We start from the raw sequence: 18,673 nt of genomic DNA, 5'->3' as shown, positions 1-18,673 counted from the left end.
GATCCTACCTTTTCTCTTAGAGAAGTACCTTAATCAAAACATTTCTGTAGTGTTACGAAAAAATGCACATGCTCTTATTCTGTTCTTTTATCTTTATATCTTTTTATTTATTCTTGTAAAATTAAATAACCAGCCAAATGCTGTGAGTTTTTTAAAAAAGCAGAAAAACTGTAAAAGGAACAAACAAATAAACAAACTATACCACTGAGAGCGTGAAAGCCTTGGAACTTTCCTACATGGTGAAGTTGATCCAGAGCCATGAGTTACTGATGTTCACATTCCTTCAAAACTCTAAGGGGGAAATTTACGGGAAACTAATATTGGTAAGAAACCCCACAGGCCTTTTATGTGCTTCCTTCTGCAGTGTGAAATTACACTTGTTTGGTTGGGTCTCTAGCAGTTTCTCTCAGCTAATCTATTACTGCACAAGAGGCTGTAGAAACTAGCAAAACTTGTGATGTCTCTTATTCTTCACCATTTACTCATAATTCTTGCAATGCTTTTCTTTCAGTCTCAAAGTCAAACACTAGGAAATGTTTTGTAGCCTGGTACGTGTGGTGGTGTGTGCCATGTGTCTTCTGTGGGCCTTCTGAACTCAGATTTCTGATGAATAGATGCTTACAGTTATGGTACACAGGACTATGTATTCCAGTTTTCCCCTTCCTTTCCCCTGTCCCTTTGGTTCAGAAATCCCATTAAAAACTACCTGTGATCACAAAACAATTGCGGACAGAAAACCATTAATTCTCATCCTAATCTATCAAATTTGGCAGTCATCATACTATACTATGGAGAAAAACACGTGGGAACCAACTGACAATGCAGCAGGCTGAACAGAGGTAATATTCATGCCTTACTCTGTAAGATTCTGCAGCTATTGTAAAATTCTCAAAATGTCATAAGGCACTCAGCTAGAGGTTTGATTTTTACTTTGTTTATTTAAACTGGGTTTTCACTATCTCTAACAGTATACAACTCCAGAGCAGGGTAACATTAAAAGATTTAATTCTATCAAACACTCGGTTGGAGTGTCACAAGCCAAATAAAATATCAAGCACATGAAAGAGGATATTTTTCACATGCCTAATATTTTAAAGTAAAAGCAAATGGGAAGAGAAATGGTTTTGCCTTTTCCACTCAGATCAACTCACTTAAGTACTTCTTTATGCAGGGAAAAGAAAGAACAACATTCTTAGTGCTTCAAGAATCACTGGAAAGTCACCTTTAAGCAATTTGTGTCCTTAAGACAGATGCTTGATGAATTTCCTGTCATTCTCTGCTTCACAGCAAATTTTCAGTCAGTGAATGTGTTTCAGCATCTTGTATAGAGTCTAGTGACTAGACTTAGCGTGGGTGTACATAGTCTGTACATCAGCAATAAGGCTGTAAAACTCCAAGTCAAGCTTGAAAAGTATCTGCAGTAGAGTGGGGATTTGATGACGTGTTGAGGAAATATATTCCCTGTGTCTTTTCAAGATATTTTATCTCCTATACACCCAAAGACATTCTCAGCAAGTGGAAAAATAAGTGAAAATTAATTTTGCCCTTTTGATTGCTTGTTTGCTCATGGCTAGCCACCGCAAGAGATCATATTCCTCTTCCATGGACTTCACTACAACTCTGCAGCAGCTCTCCCATGGTCTGTAATACCACAAGGGTCTTATACAAGCGTAAGGAAGAATTCAGCTCAAAGACTTAATGTTTCTTGTCCACACATCTGTAGGTTGGGTGCACTCTTAGCTCACATTTGAGAGGCTTGACAATTAACATGCAAACACTGTGGCTGAATGAATTTGTGTCTTTTGCCTTCTTGACCCTTTGACTGAAGGAACCCAAATGAGAGCTTGTATTTAATCATAGAGGAACTCCCTGAGGAGATAGTATAACCTCTGATACATTTCATGCCAGCACACTAATTAGATGTCCCCTTCACAGAGGAACAAACAGAATGCTTCATTCATATTGTTAGGCTTGCACATATCTTCCCCATGGGGCAAAAATTCTTTAGAACTCCTGTCCTTCATGAGTCAAATTGCAGACTAACAACTTGCAGAATTGTTTTACATGGATTGATCTTGTCATGTATTATCCAACCTGCTGTAGTAAAGCCTCTCACAAGGTTTCAGAATGGTACATCAGGCTGCCCACAAAATCTTAGCATAACAATCCTGCCATAAGGAGAAAGGTAGAAGAAAAAAGGGAATAAATAGGATAATTTCACAATTTTTCTGAGACTCCTGAGGTTATACTTTCAATAAGTTTGGACAGAAAAATGTGGGAAGATGGCAAACAGTCTTTTGTGGTTTAAAGGAAATTTTCATGGTGAAATATTTTAAAACTATGCCAAATTTCATTCTAAAATCATATGACTAGAAAAAGAAATTCCTTAGGGTAAGGCTAAAAGTGTTGAGTGCCCCAAAGCAGTGCAATATCTTATTGAATAATAGCTTGGAGAAAAGTAATTCCAGATTGTCCCAAAATGCTAATTGATTTTGTTTCTACTAAAAAAAGAATAAAAATTTCTTTATATCTCTCCAGGCTAAATTACACAGATTCAGTGTGGCTGATTTTGGAGAGGATTTCTCAAGCACCTGCTGGAACAGAGTGTAATTCTTTGCCTTCTTTGACAGCTTAGGCTGCCATGAATATATTGAATCATACCTAAGTGATTTTTTAAACTCCTGAATTTATTTACAATAGAGTTTTAAGAGCCTGATCCTCATTTTTTAAGTGTTCAGTTGGTCTCTCATCAGTTCTATGAGCAGCAGTATTTTGATCCATGGTAGACAGTGAAAAATGTACTCCTGATGAAGATTTCAAAGCTTAGAAAAGTCAGCAAGATGAAACATTCACTTGCCAGGTGTGCTGGTTTGGGCTAGGATAGAGTTAATTTTCTTCATAGTAGCTAGTATGGGGCTATGTTTTGGATTTGTGCTGAAAACAATGTCAGTCAGGGGATGTTTACATTACTGCTGAGCCGGGCTTACACAGAGTCAAGGCCTTTTCTGCCTCTCACACCACCCCACCAGCGAGGAGGCTGGGGGGAGCACAAGAAACTGGGAGGGGACACAGCTGGGACTGCTGACCCCAACTGACCAAAGGGATATCCCATACCATATGACATCATGCTGAGCATAGAAAGCTGAGGGAAGAAAAAGGAAGGAGGAGACATTCAGAGTGATGGCGTTTGTCTTCCCAAGTAGCCGATGTACATGATGGAGCCCTGCTTTCCTGGAGATGGCTGAACACCCGCCTGTCCATGGGAAGTGGTGAATGAATTCCTTGTTTTGCTTTGCTCATGTGCGTGGCTTTTGCTTTACCTGTTGAACTGTCTTTATCTCAACCCACAAGTTTTCTCATTTTTACTCTTCTGATTCTCTCCCCTATCCCACCAGGGGTGAGTGAGTGAGTGAGTAGTTGCGTGGTGCTGAGTTGCTGGCTGGAGTTAAACCACAACACCAGAGGACTCAGAGCTGACCACCTGAGTCTGAAATCTGGTACCAAGTTATCATCCTTAAGACACTCTTTACAAAGCAAGTTATTCTTTCAGTATCCAAAAAATTAAGGAAGTAGTGAAACTTTCATTAAACTAAGTCAGGATATTGCTGTTGGCACTGTTTTTACGTGGAAGTTACATACATAGTACAAGGTTTGATAGCTTAAATGAAACATTAAAATGTGTGTGCTGTTGCTGTTGGTTGGACACAGAGGAAGCAAGGCATCCAAGTTCCCTGGTGGTTTTCTGTTAAAACATGCGATTGCTATCAGTATGTCTGTTGCGGGCATTTCCTAATGGCTTAATTAATGTTGTTTGGATCCTGAAATAAAACAACCAGCTGAACGGTGTTTGCACAGTTGGCAGTGAAATCAGGCTGGTTGAAAACTTTTTATTACATCTTTTTGCCTTTTTTTAAAAAACAGAAAGTATTTCCTCTACGGTTTGTTGTTGTTGTTGTTGTTGTTTTTATGAGAAGGAAGATTTAGATATGCTGCCAAGGTGCCTCATGGGAATTGCAAATCTGACACTTCATAATTCTAACTTCCTCTGTGGGGCAGATTCCCTGCTGCATTTTTTTTTCTATTTTATGTAGACAAGTCAGCTTCTGTAAAATACCTATGAATATTGTCTCCAGCAGAGCTAATTTTATATCCAGGTTGCTTACTTTCTGAAGCACTTGCCTTTGGTTTAGTCCTCACAATTTTGTCCATGCTACCGACCATGGACTGCTTTCCAGTCAAGAGTTTTCTATTTGTATTTAATATGGTTAGACATTTATGTATATTATGTCATCTGATTGACAAAGAAAAGGATTTAAAGTCTGCTTAAAGTGAAATTTCACAGATTCCCCTACCAGGATGGTCTAAATTTTACAAAAGTTTAAAATAGCCACCTGCCCATGTTGCTCTTTCTCTCCACAAATACAACAAAAAAGGTATAAGAAGTAATTGGTAGAATTATCTCGTGTGGTTTTTATTACATTAAATCCAAGTGTAAGACGTAATTGGTTTAAGATAACATTTATGTTGGATAGTATAATTAAAGAGGAAATCCATAATGAATTAAGGATTTTCTTTAGATTAATACCATGTTGTTGCAATGTACAGAAAGCATGGCCAAAATGCACAAAGAAAATGGGAATGCTAGAACATCAACAGTTTCTTGACTGATTCAGTAAATTTGTCTTGAAGCTCTTTGCACTCTGCATTGTGTTTAATCAGAGATAGAATTATGTTCATACCTCTGTGAGACTGTGCAGTCTCTGACTCAAACTGAACTTGTCTGTATTAACTCAGATTGTCTTTTCCTGACATTCTGCTGGCTGAATCTTAGATAATTGGCTCAGTGTCATGCAAATCCTCTGAAATGTGCAGAGAGCCTATATAAGACTTAACATTACTCTAAGAACAAAAGCATGCTTCTTCCAACCTCCTCAATCAATATTGTTTTCATCAATACTCAAAATTCAGGGAACACATGGAATAAGGGGGAGGGGGGAGGGGGGCGGAACAGCAGACACACAACACACAACACATGTTCATTATTAGCCCTTTTTACTCAGATTTATACATAGGTCCTAAATATAGGTCAATACCTGTCATGCAGAAAACTCAAGAATACAGTCAGTTAAAATTTCAAGAGCAGATCGTTCCCACTTGTTTTCTCTGTCTTCTTTCTAAAGGTTGAAGGGAGCGAATGAGTTCTTTTGAGAAGGAGGGGGAAGGTATAGGGATTCGGGGATTTATTTGGTTTTTACATTGTTCGTTTAGTTAGTATTTATAAATGTCAGTTCTGTCTATTGGCGTTTTCTTCCCTCAGGCTGCCGCAAATGAATTGCAATTGTTTTAGATGCCATTCAGTTTAATGAGAGACTTTAAAAAAAAAAAAATCCCACACACAATTACACATAGGCATTTCTCTTTTGGATACAAAATTAAATACCTCCTTCTCTTGGTGCACAGGGATATTCATCATTAAAATAATCCAGTCGACCGTTTGCTATCAGCTATAACCAGATGGCTCCATTGGTGTGAGTGGCCCAAGAGTAACCTCTGCTGCCATTGGACAGAGCTGCCCAAAGAATTACTTTTGCAACTGAGCATGGTGGAGAATGAAGGATGGATCCAGCTAATAAAAGGAAAAATACCTAGTAATGAAAAAAACAACAAAAAAAAAGCCCTGACTGTTGTCTAAACACCATTTTCCCTCTTGCCTCCTTTAAAAGATTTATAGCTCCAGCCCTGATTTCTGAAGACTGTACAGACAAGGCTAGCCCTATGCACAGTCTGTCCTTCTTCAGCATCCTGTCAGTGTAACAATTCACTCCATTCAAATTCTCTCATAAATAAGCACCAGCAAGTACCCATAAAACCAGCCGAGTTTTTTTTCTCCACCCCACTAACAAAGCTTTCCCAAATCTTGTACCTCATTCCCATTGAGCCAGGGCTGGGACTACACCTGGTCATTGTCTTGCAATCTCCCTAATCTTCTGGCCAGAGATCTCTAAGAAGCCCAAGTACTGAGCATATCAGGGCTTTCTGCTGCTATCCTTCAGCCCTTGTGCCTTTACTTACACAAATCTCCATTTCTCCAACCTCTCTGTCACCCACAGAGGCAATGGCAGTCTTGTATCGCCTGGAAACCACTGCCTGGGGTTGGTTGTACAGCCAGTGGCTGCTTCACCTGGCTCAAAGCAATTCACTGTAGAACTGAGGGGAAGAGATCTACCAGAAGGTAAAAATTCCAGAATATAGACAAAATATGGACAATGGATTTTTAACACTGTTTTTCTCCACGTCTTCTCTTCTATTGCACTGTTCTACTTGCTAATGTAGACCTTGGTGAGTATACCGATGCCATATTGTTAAGTCACTATCAAAGATAAACCCAAGAATCCCATTACCCATATTCTTTGATTAAACCATACAGTATTCAGTGGAAATCCTGCTATTAATGCGTGATGCTGTAATCTGTGGCCAGGACATAATCATATTCAAATTTATACAGAACACCGTATTGCCTTTGAGGAAGAAAAGTTAATTTATACTCCACCATCCTTTTGGTTATGCATGTGTGTGCATCCAGTTGCTCCAGGCTCCAGGTAAATGATACAGTCTAGACTTCAGGTAGTTCATTAGATCAATATTCTATCTCATTACATGGATGGAATTTGCAGTGTCCTCCAAAGCCCAATTTCATTTCTTTCACCTCTCAAATTAAACACTACCTTAAAGGTTTAGTTGATGGATGACTCCGTTTTATCTGATGATGGTCTTCAAGGCACATGTGGCAGTATATCTTATCCTATTAGTAAAGATCATTAGCTACCGTATAATTGCCTCTCTATGACACATAATAGTTTCATCTATTATTATCGTTCCTGTCCTGTAATTCAATTTCATGATTATAGTTTAACAAATCAAGGGGCACAGCAAACAATATATTCTAGCCATCATTTAAAGTAAAGTCAAGTTGCTGACAAGATACATAGGGTGGTGCTACAAGGCATTTTACCATTTGACTCTTTTTGGTTTACAGAAAATTTCTCCATTCTCTCCCATTTCTTAACATAGAAAAATACTGAATCAGAAAAAAAGGGCTAGATTATGCCTTCACTGCATGCAGTGGCCTCTTGTTTCTTTAGCAGACTGTGTGTAATTTGCTAGAGGCTTTCCAAGCATTAGGAAAGCCCTTATTTCTAGGGGATCCGGATTACAAAACAATGACACTATGTAAGAGTTGCCCAGTTAAATTTGCCTAGAGGACATTTATTCCATAAGACTGTTCTCAACACTCTTTAGCTAACTTGAAGCTTACAGCAGAAAACTCCCTAATGATATGCCAGAAGGAGAGAGGAGAACAAATTAAGGGCAGTGCTCTTGCCCTTGGTCCAATATATATCAAGAAATATATATACATACTTAAAAACAGCTTTCTGCACTGATTTTAAAATATATGTATGGAATACTCACTATGCACTTACACATGCACACATAGCCAGTGAGACCAAGATCCACTCACCTTTATAACTTATCAGAGATTTCACCTGCAAGAGTGTTTTTCTGTAATTCTGAGGATCAAATTTGGGCCATTTCTCCCAGGCCATCAACTTTTCTCATTCCTTAACAAGCAGACCATTAAACCATTTCCCTCTCTCTTACTCACTTGATTTCATTGAATAATTTTTCTTGGTTCCAAAAGCTGTAATGGATGCTTTGTCTCCTCTCCAGTGACCATTCACTAGAAATATGACATATAATTAAGAACTCTGGGGGGGAAAGAGTGAGAAGAATTATTCCCTTTATGTAGATGATTTTAAATGAATTTTATAGGAATATGAATTAATATGTTTTAATACTAATTACCAGTGAGACATTAATTCTAATATACCTAAGTAAACCCTGGTAGGAACAGTGACAAGTGATTACTGGTTATCTGTACTACTACCTAAAACTGAGTTATGTTTTTATTTGGGAGTGAAGTGGCAATAAATGTAACCAATCATGTAGGAAGTTTCATGAAAGTAGATGAAAGCTCTCAAAGTTGTTGAGGAATAACTATGGAACTTTGTTGAGTTCCTACCCAAGTCTTGTATTAACCAGTATTGCCACTTCACTCCTGGTTGCACTCATCTTTTCCTCTTATATACATGCTTTAGCAAGGTCCAGCTGAAAGGAAAGGAGATTTTGTGAGAATGGTTCTTAGATGTGTGATGATTGAATTCTTGAAAAGCATTCTATCTGGCCTTTGGAAAGCTATTTATGAGGGGCTTTTGCAGCAAGGCAATTAGGAATGCAAGGTTTACCAAGACATTTTTACATTTCAATACCGTACATGCCAATTTGCAAGCATATGTTACAAAGGATGATTAGTTTTACCAAAACTGTCATAAAACTCGGGAGTGGTTCCTATCCTTCGGTACTTCCCTGCCACCTCATTTCCTTAGCCTGCTGGGAAACCTGGTCTCAGTGATGGAGAGTACTCCATCATGTAAACAGTATGGAGGTAGTAAATGTAAAATTTCCCATGTCCTTATTTCTTGGCAACACATTGTGTAAACCACCTCAGAACTTAAGTTTCCAGAATTGTGAATTAAGTTGCTTTGTAAACCTAGGAATTCCAGGGCTTTTATCATTTTTGGTCCTAAAATAATCTTCCAGATATGTTGTCTCAGAGTCCTGCTCCAAAAGGGAGTTAGGGCAGTGCCCTCAACAGATTACTACAGGGAGAACTCTATGGCCAGCAATCTATTGTCTTTCACAGATACCTGACAATTATGAAGGCTTTTTCTGTTAACAGAACTAAACAAAATTTTGAAATATCACTTACCTCTACAAAGCAGAAGTGTCTTTTCTATATGAGACTGTACTGCCTTAATCTCTCTTAGGGCTCTCAGTAGAATTCCTATATTTCTGTCCAAGAATCCCAGACAGTACTGATATTTTCTGATATATAATTATTCTGTGCATGTGCAATAAGTCTTTTCCTTTGGGATTACATTAGACTTCCTGCGCTTGAGTAGCTCCAGGTGCTACAGTAAAACTGGTTATGCTCATTCTAATAAATGGTAACAGAAAATAGATCCTCAAGGCCAAGCAATTTCAGATGCTAGACAGTTCCCCGCATTCAAGGATGGATAACTTCAACCTTGTTAAAAATGGACTATTGCAATCATTTCACTGAAGGTGCACTGTGAGGTGGGGTGAATTGAAGAAAAGGAAATGTTCTCATTTAAGAAGAGAGAATGGCATAAATTTTTGCAAAATAAAATCAATTGTGTGATACAGTTTCACATTAACAACTAATCAATTATTACAGTGTCAGATAATAAAAAGAAAGTTGTTATTTCTATTCAGTAACTGTAATTTAGTCTTAGTAATATTGCTGAAAGACACTCTCATGGATAGTTTTCCATACTCAAATACTAAGATATAAAAGCAATCAGACACTTTATTTAGTTGACTATGGACAGACTGTTGCCTGGAATAGAATATCAGAGTTTCCAGTTGTAGAAGCTGAAAAATACCCAGACACGTTCCAGTTCAGATATTAGTTGAAATAGAAACACCTGTTTTTGTTTTTTCTGCCTTCAGGGCAGGAGCAGAAGCAACCAATTCAGCAGTAGTCACTTACAAATGGGCTGGCCAAGTTTAGCAAAGGTCATCGGGTAGTGGAACTTGTGGGATGAGTATATATTGCTGTTTGCATGCAAAGTAAGTCTTTTTTTTATCTGGTTCAAGGCTTTGGTGCAAGTCTATAGCCTAGGTGAGGTTATTTTTTTCTGGAGATCCATATGATTATGACTGTTTATGAGAATATGCAGGCTGGGAAGTCACTGGAACTTCTGTATAAGTCCTTACTGGTAGGTATAAGGATTTTTTTATTTTGGTCTTCTCTGCCTTCTTGTTTCAGGAGCAGTACTAGCTAGTGCTGATTCTGAAGAAGGAAAAGACCTTATAGTCATATTTTCTCTCTAATGAAAGATCCCAGAAGATGTGGGAGTTCTTATGACCTGTGCTGGAAATTCATCTCACTACTGTTCTTGTTTCTCTGTTCTCAATTCTCCCCATCTTCATCTCCTGGAGTCCTTGAACAGATACTAGATATGAAGGAAAAAAAAGGCAGTGTTTTTGTGCTGTTATCTTAAAGAGTGTTGGTAACTACCACCACCTCAAAAGCCAAATGCTGTCATAAGCACAGGGAGATAAAATGTTGGAGTTCAGTATGGGAGAGGAGGTGGAAGTGCAGGAGCAGTGGAACAGCAACATTGGGCCAACTTGAAGCATCAGTATGTTCTGTGAGTTCTGAAGCACTGACCTTAACATCTCATATCAGGGGAATCATTTCTTAGAAAAGGGGATTGAACATGCCTATCAAACTGTTTCTACATGAATAACCCTCTCTGATTCAAGTCTTAAAGGAGACACTGGATTTGAGGCACAAACTGTGCCTTCATGCTGAAAAATCAAGGGATAACTGATTGATATTGCTTGGAGGAGTTTTTACTCCCACTAGAACTAAATGAGAAAACATTTTGCACACAACCCTCTGTGTAGGTACTAACCCAAACAAACGGTTGTCTACTGGGAGTAGCATAGATTTGCTGCGCTCATTTCAGAGAGCTTAATGTTTTAGCAGTTTCCAATAGTCTGAAAATTCTCACACTGTATGGCTACAAGCTACCTTTGAAGGATCTGTCTTCTGTACTATTTGTTGTATTTTGTGGCATGCCTCAAGCTCAGAGATCCCATTTGAGTCAGCTTATGCTGTGGTTGAGAGTCAAACTTTGTGTGGCAGCTTTTGATTGAGAAATATTTCACCTAATTCATCTGTGTTAAGGATGGCAAAAAATCAAACCCTCCCTTGCACCCTTTATAAATCATTCTGGCTAACACACTAGTAAATGTGTTATCAAAAATGCAGCACCTGTTACTATGAATTCTAAACAGCCAACACTGAAAGTCAGATTTGAACCTGTGGGGAAGGTATAAATTGATTAGACTTTTTGAGAAGCTATAAATTATAGGAAAGCAAGAGGAGCATCTTTAAAGGGTTGACAACAAAGAAAGATGATTGAACACAAAAATGCTGGGTCAAATCACAAATAGCTTGTTCCTAGGAGAACAAGGATAATGAAAACTTTGCTAGCTTTGAATAAGGTGGGGGGGAGAGAAAAAGACCTTAGTGGATTAGAAATACAGGCAAAGAAGGAAGATAAAACCCTTGATAATATAAAGCCCTTAATGCAGCATACTAGAAAAATAATGAGGCACGAGTCATTATCATTAGTGAATATTTAGCTGGTATAGAATGACAATTAATACCACTATGCAACTTTATTAAGGTGCTCTACAGCACCTCACTGTCCCCATCTTCTATAAAAATTGAAATATAAATTTAATTTAAAACCTCTGAATGGAGAGTTGAAAAAAAAATCCATCTGGCTATGAGATCCATGGATGTGTTTGCAATAGATTCTATTTTAATGTCCTGCTATTGTCACCTTTTATCATCTCTGCAAGCCTGCAGAACCAAGGAATGATAATGTACTATGCAATAAAAATGTAAGAGAATTTTCTAGGTGTGAAAAGGCTCCAGATGGAGTGACAAAATGAGAGAGTTATAGAGGTGTTTTGTGTGGGTAACATGATGACCCACCTTGGCTGGAAGATCCAATGCTCAGAGCATAGCTAGTTGGGAAATTATATAAAAGAGGAGGTACACAGAGGAGGAGCTCCTGGAATATAGTAGAGGAGTATTAGATAAACTGATTTTATATGTTAGAACTGAGGACGGTTTTGTACATCTCCCTGTTCAGCAAACTTTGGTTTGCCTAGTACACTACACTGAGGATACTGGTATTATTTCTCTTCCATTCTGTGTGCAACAAGCCACATTTGTAATAAGCATCAACTAATATCACAGAATCACAGAATCACAGAATCACTAGGTTGGAAAGGACCTTCAAGATCATCAAGTCCAACCATTAATCCAGCGCCACCATGTCCCCTAAACCATGTCCTGAAGCGCCACATCCACACGTTTTTTGAACACTTCCAGAGATGGAGACTCCACCACCTCCCTGGGCAGCCTGTTCCAATGCCTGGCCACTCTCTCAGTGAAGAAATTTTTCCTAATATCCAATCTAAACCTCCCCTGGCGCAACTTGAGGCCATTTCCTCTTGTCCTATCACTAGTTACTTGGGAGAAGAGACCAACACCCTCGTCGCCACAACCCCCTTTCAGGTAGTTGTAGAGAGCGATAAGGTCTCCTCTCAGCCTCCTCTTCTTCAGACTAAACAACCCCAGTTCCCTCAGCCGCTCCTCATAAGACTTGTGCTCCAGACCCCTCACCAGCTTCGTTGCCCTACTCTGGACAAGCGCCAGCACCTCAACATCCTTCTTGTAGTGAGGGGCCCAAAACTGAACACAGTATTCAAGGTGCAGCCTCACCAGTGCCGAGTGCAGGGGCACAATCACTTCCCTACTCCTGCTGGCCACACTATTTCTGATACAGGCAAGGACGCTGTTGGCCTTCTTGGCCACCTGGGCACACTGCCAGCTCATGTTCAGCCGGCTGTCAACGAGCACCCCCAGGTCCCTTTCCGCCGGGCTGCTCTCTAGCCACTCCTCCCCAAGCCTGTAGCGTTGCATGGGGTTGTTGTGGCCAAAGTGCAGGACCCTGCACTTGGCCTTATTAAACCTCATACATTTGGCCTCTGCCCATCGATCCAGCCTGTCCAGATCCCTCTGCAGAGCCCTCCTACCCTCCAGGAGATCAACACTCCCACCCAACTTGGTGTCATCTGCAAACTTACTGAGGGAGCACTCAATTCCCTCATCCAGATCATCAATAAAGGTATTGAACAAGACCGGCCCCAGAACCGAGCCCTGGGGAACACCGCTTGTGACCGGCCGCCCGCCGGATTTAACGCCGCTCACCACAACTCTCTGGGCTTGGCCATCCAGCCAGTTCCTCACCCAGCCAAGAGTAAACCTGTCTAAGCCATGAGCCGCCAGTTTCTCCAGGAGAATGCTGTGGGAGACGCTGTCAAAGGCTTTACTAAAGTCCAGGTAGACAATGTCCACAGCCTTTCCCTCATCCACTAGGCGGGTCACCTGGTCATAGAAGGAGATCAGGTTGGTCAAGCAGGACCTGCCTTTCATGAACCCATGCTGGCTGGGCCTGATCCCTTGGTTGTCCTGCAGATGCCCTGTGAGCACTCTCAAGACCAACCGCTCCATAATCTTCCCCGGTACAGAGGTCAGGCTGACAGGCCTGTAGTTCCCAGGATCCTCCTTCCGGCCTTTCTTGTAGACGAGCATCACATTGGCAAGCCTCCAGTCTTCTGGGACCTCTCCTGTTAACCAGGACTGCTGATAAATGATGGAGAGTGGCTTGGCAAGCTCCTCCGCCAGCTCTCTCAGTACTCTCGGGTGGAACCCATCAGGCCCCATAGACTTGTGGGTGTCCAGGTGGTTTAGCACGTCCTTGACTGCTTCCTCCTGGATTATGAGGAGTACATTGTGCTCTCCATCCCTGTCTTCCAGCTCAGGGGGCTGAATACTCTGTGGATACCTGGACTGGCTAGTAGTATCAGATGATAGTATCAGATGAACTTTTTTATGGCCTCACTCTGAACTTTTTTACAGAATAGAGTTGAGAAAATTAAACAAAGTTTGAAAGAACCTTTGCATGTATGTATTCTTCACAGACTTCATACTCATATCATCTCTGTATTGACACTCAACATAAAAGCAAGTTCAAAGTTTTCAAGTGTATTGCAAGAGTAGAACAGTTGCCTCTTTTAACTCCATGTGAACATGAATAAATCACCAGGACATCCTTTGCCAGTCAAGAGTATGCTTCTCTTTTTTCGTTTGGATAATGCATGTAATGAATGGGAAGTCACAATGTCTCTGCTGGCTCAGATCCGTAGTCCAGATAGTTCAGTATGAAGATAATGATCAGTAATGAACTCGTCAAAAGCAGATGAATGTCACCGTGCAGTAAGCTGACATGGGATGGTTGTTCTATGAAAATATTTTGCATTAACTTTATACTTGTTCTTTAAGTGTGCAAGTTTCTAGCCCTTCTAGAACTGGTGTCAGCCTTAACTATAAATTTAACATAATGAAGTAAAATATAGTATCTTTTAAAAGTGTGCTTTTCTTTACCTTCCCATTTATTTCTTTGAGATTCTTGATTTATATACATTTTTGTTCATTCTTGCAGCTTTTCTATTTTAGACATCCTTATTCCCAAAAGACAAAGTTAATTAACCAAAATAAAAAACCCACTTCGTTTCTGCTTGCTTTCTACATTTGAGGGCACAGTTCTACTTCATCTCTCTATTCATCTTTTATTTATTCAAGTATTTTTCATAAAATTAATTGGGAATTCATTAAAAAGGTTATGTTAACGTCTTGGGGGAAGACCGACCTTTGTTTAATGTACAAATGTGCTGATACAATGTGTCTGAATTAAAACAACCATTACTTTGAGGGATTATTTGAGGGAAATTAACTCTGTGGGCCCCTTCAAGCTTAATTTTCTGCTACTATAAACAAGATCCAACAATTGAAAAGTGGCAAGAATATCTGAGAATCATGATACAGAATAAATTTTATGTTGTCTTCTACATTTACTCAATTTTTGAACTAGGTATGTTTTGGGTTTTTTAAATTGGCACTGAAACAAAAGTTTCTGATCACTTTCCATTACAAGTTAAAAAAAAAGTGAAGTTGTATTGCAAGAAAAGTTGTGTGAGGGAGCGAGAAATAGTCTAATAGTATGAAGCATTTAAGCATTCACTTAAGAATGGAAGATAAAGGATGAAATCAGCATCTTTACTGTAACTAACTACTTAATTAAAGGTCATTATCATCTGCTTTTTGTTGCTTTAACAATTGCTGTATATCTCTCTTGTTTTTTGAAGGATCTCAGAGTCCTTAGGTGTATGCTGGTTACTTATTTTTCTGCAGAGTGACACATCAAACTTAGGTGAGATAAATACGTAAGACTGAGAATTTGTAGGATGCACTCTGATATGGAAAATGATCCATTCTGCATCACTGCATGGCCTTGGTAATTAACTAGGGGTCACAATGATCCGATATGTGTTGTTCAGCATTAAATATTTCCTTTTTATTAAAATCTGAAATGACTGTCCAAAATTTCATTTAATTACATTTTAAATGTTTAAAGCTTAAAATAAAAATTAAATGCTTTAATTTACGCATTTTTTTACCCCCAGGTTCTCTATTTCATAAAGATTTGTTCCTAACCAGCCTCTTCTCTCAGGAACACTGGTCTTTTGCATCCCATGACCCCTGTCCTATCTCTGAAGCCAGGCAGTATTGATGAATTTCCTGCTAGGACTTCTTAAAGCTCACCCTTTAATGCATGAATCCCATAAGACGTGCTGAACCAGATACTGAATACCTGATCTGAATTCCAACCCTCCCTAGGCATCTTCAGCCTGGGAGGGCTTCATCTTTAAGCCTTGACAGAACAGTAAGTAGCATAATAGACAAATTGATTTGGAAGATATCTCCAGGTGGCACATTCTCTGTATCTGCTCTTGAAGCCAGAGAAACTACATCTAAAGGATTCCTGACAGAAGTTCATTTACCACCACTCAGAGCTGAGGACTTCTTCCTTCTCATCAGAAGTGTCCTCCTGCAACCTAACCCGGATGCTTCTGGCTCCAACTGAAGCTGTATTTGGGTTGCATGCAGGTTCTTCAGCCAGTTTCCAATCTCATTGAAAGCCAGCAAATGCAAATAAACTGGTGTCACCTCATACTGATCCTCCTTCATAATATTAATATCAGTTTCTTGTTTCAGTGCTTGAGGAACAAGACAGCAGCAGGGGAGCTAGTGCAAAAAGCAGGAGCCCATCCCTCTGTATGTAGCGTGAGTCTATAGTCTAAACTTTGTTGAGATAAGGCAGGCTTTAGGCTGAGACAAAAGTGATCCATTCTTGCATACACTGCTGATTCTTTCAAGCACTCTCCCAGGAATGTGCAACTTGTGTGCTTTAAGGTAGCATTGCCATTAAAGTGTCAGAGTAACACAAGGAGTGGGAAATTAATGGATCAGCAGGTGATAGCTTAACCAAACAATAAGCATTGTCCTTTTTTATTTGTAATGTGGTAGCACTGAAGGACCCCTCCAGAATGTTTTTCAGGAGAAAGTCTTAAAGCATTTTATAAATCGTAGCTAATCATGCATCACAGGCTGGAGGGTTTTTTTCTTTCTTCTGGAAAAGCCCAGAACATGTAGTTGTCTTTCGTCTTGTCAAGCAGGCAGTCCATAGGAGACACTGACAGGGTACAAGGGAAGTAACTGCTCATCTTGCACCCATCCTTCCTTCTTGAAACAAAGGAGCTAGATAATTTTCTCCAGTATAGAACAGATAAGTACCAGGGTGACTGTAAGAAAAGTTGTATTGATCTGGTCTCCACATAGTGTGAGAAATAGAAAAGAAATGGTAATTACCTGCCTCATAATTCTGAACATGATGAATCAGGATGAATGTGCTAAGAAATTGCTTCCCATGAAGTAATTCATATTTTAATTTTTCTTCCATCCATCACATGACTTAGTGTATCCTTAATTCTCATCTAATACCGTAGAAATAGTCAGCACTACACTCTTCAATACACATACCAGTTTGGAGGTCCTTAACCATTCATATATTTTGCTCCTGTAAAATGGAGTTGCTCATTAGGTTAAAGATCTTTCTTTGAGTAGAAACATACACCATGATTCTTAATCAGAACAGATAGATCCAGTTTAAGGGCCTGTTCTTCATTCCCTCCATCCCAGTCCAGCTGTTATTCTTATTGTGTCAGATGCTAACTTCTCTGAGTAAATCTGCAGAATTCAAACCCAGTCATGTGCGTTCAAAGAATCTTTCATGTGTCCGTTCATCTTAGTTTCATCTGTGTAAGATTGAACTTTGAGCTGTACAGAGTTCATGGCTTTTAATGCAAAAGATGAATGAATCCATAGAGTTTTCACACTGTTTCAGAAGACACAAGAAGCTGACACATTTTATGTGGTTTCAGTCTCCTCACAGAGAGAATACAGGTCAGAAACCTAGGTTACAGGTCTGAATGACAGGTTAAGAGGCCAGGTAGTTTTGCAATACAGTGGTGGCTGAAGATGCTGGTTTGCGAGTGAAGTCCTGGGTCCCCAGCAATGTCTCTGCTTGACCCAAGACAATTCATTTGATCTGTTTGCAGCTTTATCTTCTGCATTAGAACATGAATAGTATTCCCTTTACCTGTGTTGCCATTTTAAGTAATAAATCTGAGGCAAACAAATTTTATTTCATTTGCACAGGTCCTTGCTCGGTTTAGAAGTATGGACAAAAAACAACTCCAACCTCTTTCACACTTGTATACAAAATTTCAGTAAAAACTGATATAACTGATAAATGTCTCCATTAGTCTTATTACAGGCTTGACAAATGGCCATATTACATCATCATCAATTCTGCAGTACAACTGCAGAATAGTTCAGTGGAGGAGTGTACTCTCCGCATAAACGATACCATGAATTTGACTTTTGAGTACTTGTATTCTAATGCTGCAACTTCAAGCCATGTAAAGATTAGATTTGAAAAGGTGAAAAGGCTTACAGAATTGTACTCACTAAAAGCTAATGAAAATACAGCAAGAATTATCAGGGAAGGAAATATGGGATGGAAATGAGAATATGAGAAGAACTCTCTTCCTAAAATGACCTCATTAAAAAAGCTAGTTACATGTTTGCTAAATTCCTGCTGAGATGACATTAAACAAAAGATCCTTTACAACTGGAAAATATTAAAGGATACAAAATAGTAATTCCACATGCCCTTTTCAACATCAGCTGAAACAAATATAATATATTCCTTTGTAAATACTATACTTCGTACTATTAATTTAAATGACTGTGTCATACTTGCCCATCTTGCACCTTGATAATGTAATTACAGTGGTACAAGATATTCCACATAGATGCTAAGATGCAATTTAACTGTCTCCATGTTTCCTAGTCAGATTGTACCTTGTATTTGACCCAAGTATTATATAGTTACTAAGTTATCCTATGGGAAGTCTCACTGATATATTTGCTAGGATCACATTGTCCCTGTCCTGATAGTAAAGGACAGGCAAAAAAAATAACTTCATTGATGGTACAATCTAAACAGACTGCAAAAATTAATATTGTGTGCATTATCAGTGAAAATCCTTAAAACAATGTCCATTTCTATCACTGGAACGTTTATTCCCAATATGGTTTTCTTGACTTTCTCATCAAGATGCAGTAGATTGGCACATTGCTTGGGGTCAGTAATAATGGAACAAGTTTATCAAGGTGCAGTCCTCCTCTGGCAAGAGCATTTGGATTCAGTTTTGTGTTTCATTGACCACCATGTACTTCTAGCCTTTAATAGGTTCTATAATAAGTTAAGGAAAAGGGCAGACACTGTTGCCTCCTGCCCCCCAAAAAAACCACACCTGAGAAGAGGGAAATTAAAGTCAGTGGAGATATGCCAAAAATCAGATGGATGGTGGTACTTTTGTGTATATTTTCCTATATGCTAAATTCTTTCATTTTGATTCTATTTCATGAAAAAGAGCAAATTTTATTCAGGTAGTTCCACTGAGCAAGGGAAAT

Source organism: Phaethon aethereus, assembly GCF_964289735.1.
Source record: "Phaethon aethereus genome assembly, chromosome: 6".
Lineage (NCBI taxonomy): Eukaryota > Metazoa > Chordata > Aves > Phaethontiformes > Phaethontidae > Phaethon > Phaethon aethereus.
Note: the sequence above shows the minus strand (reverse complement) of the source record.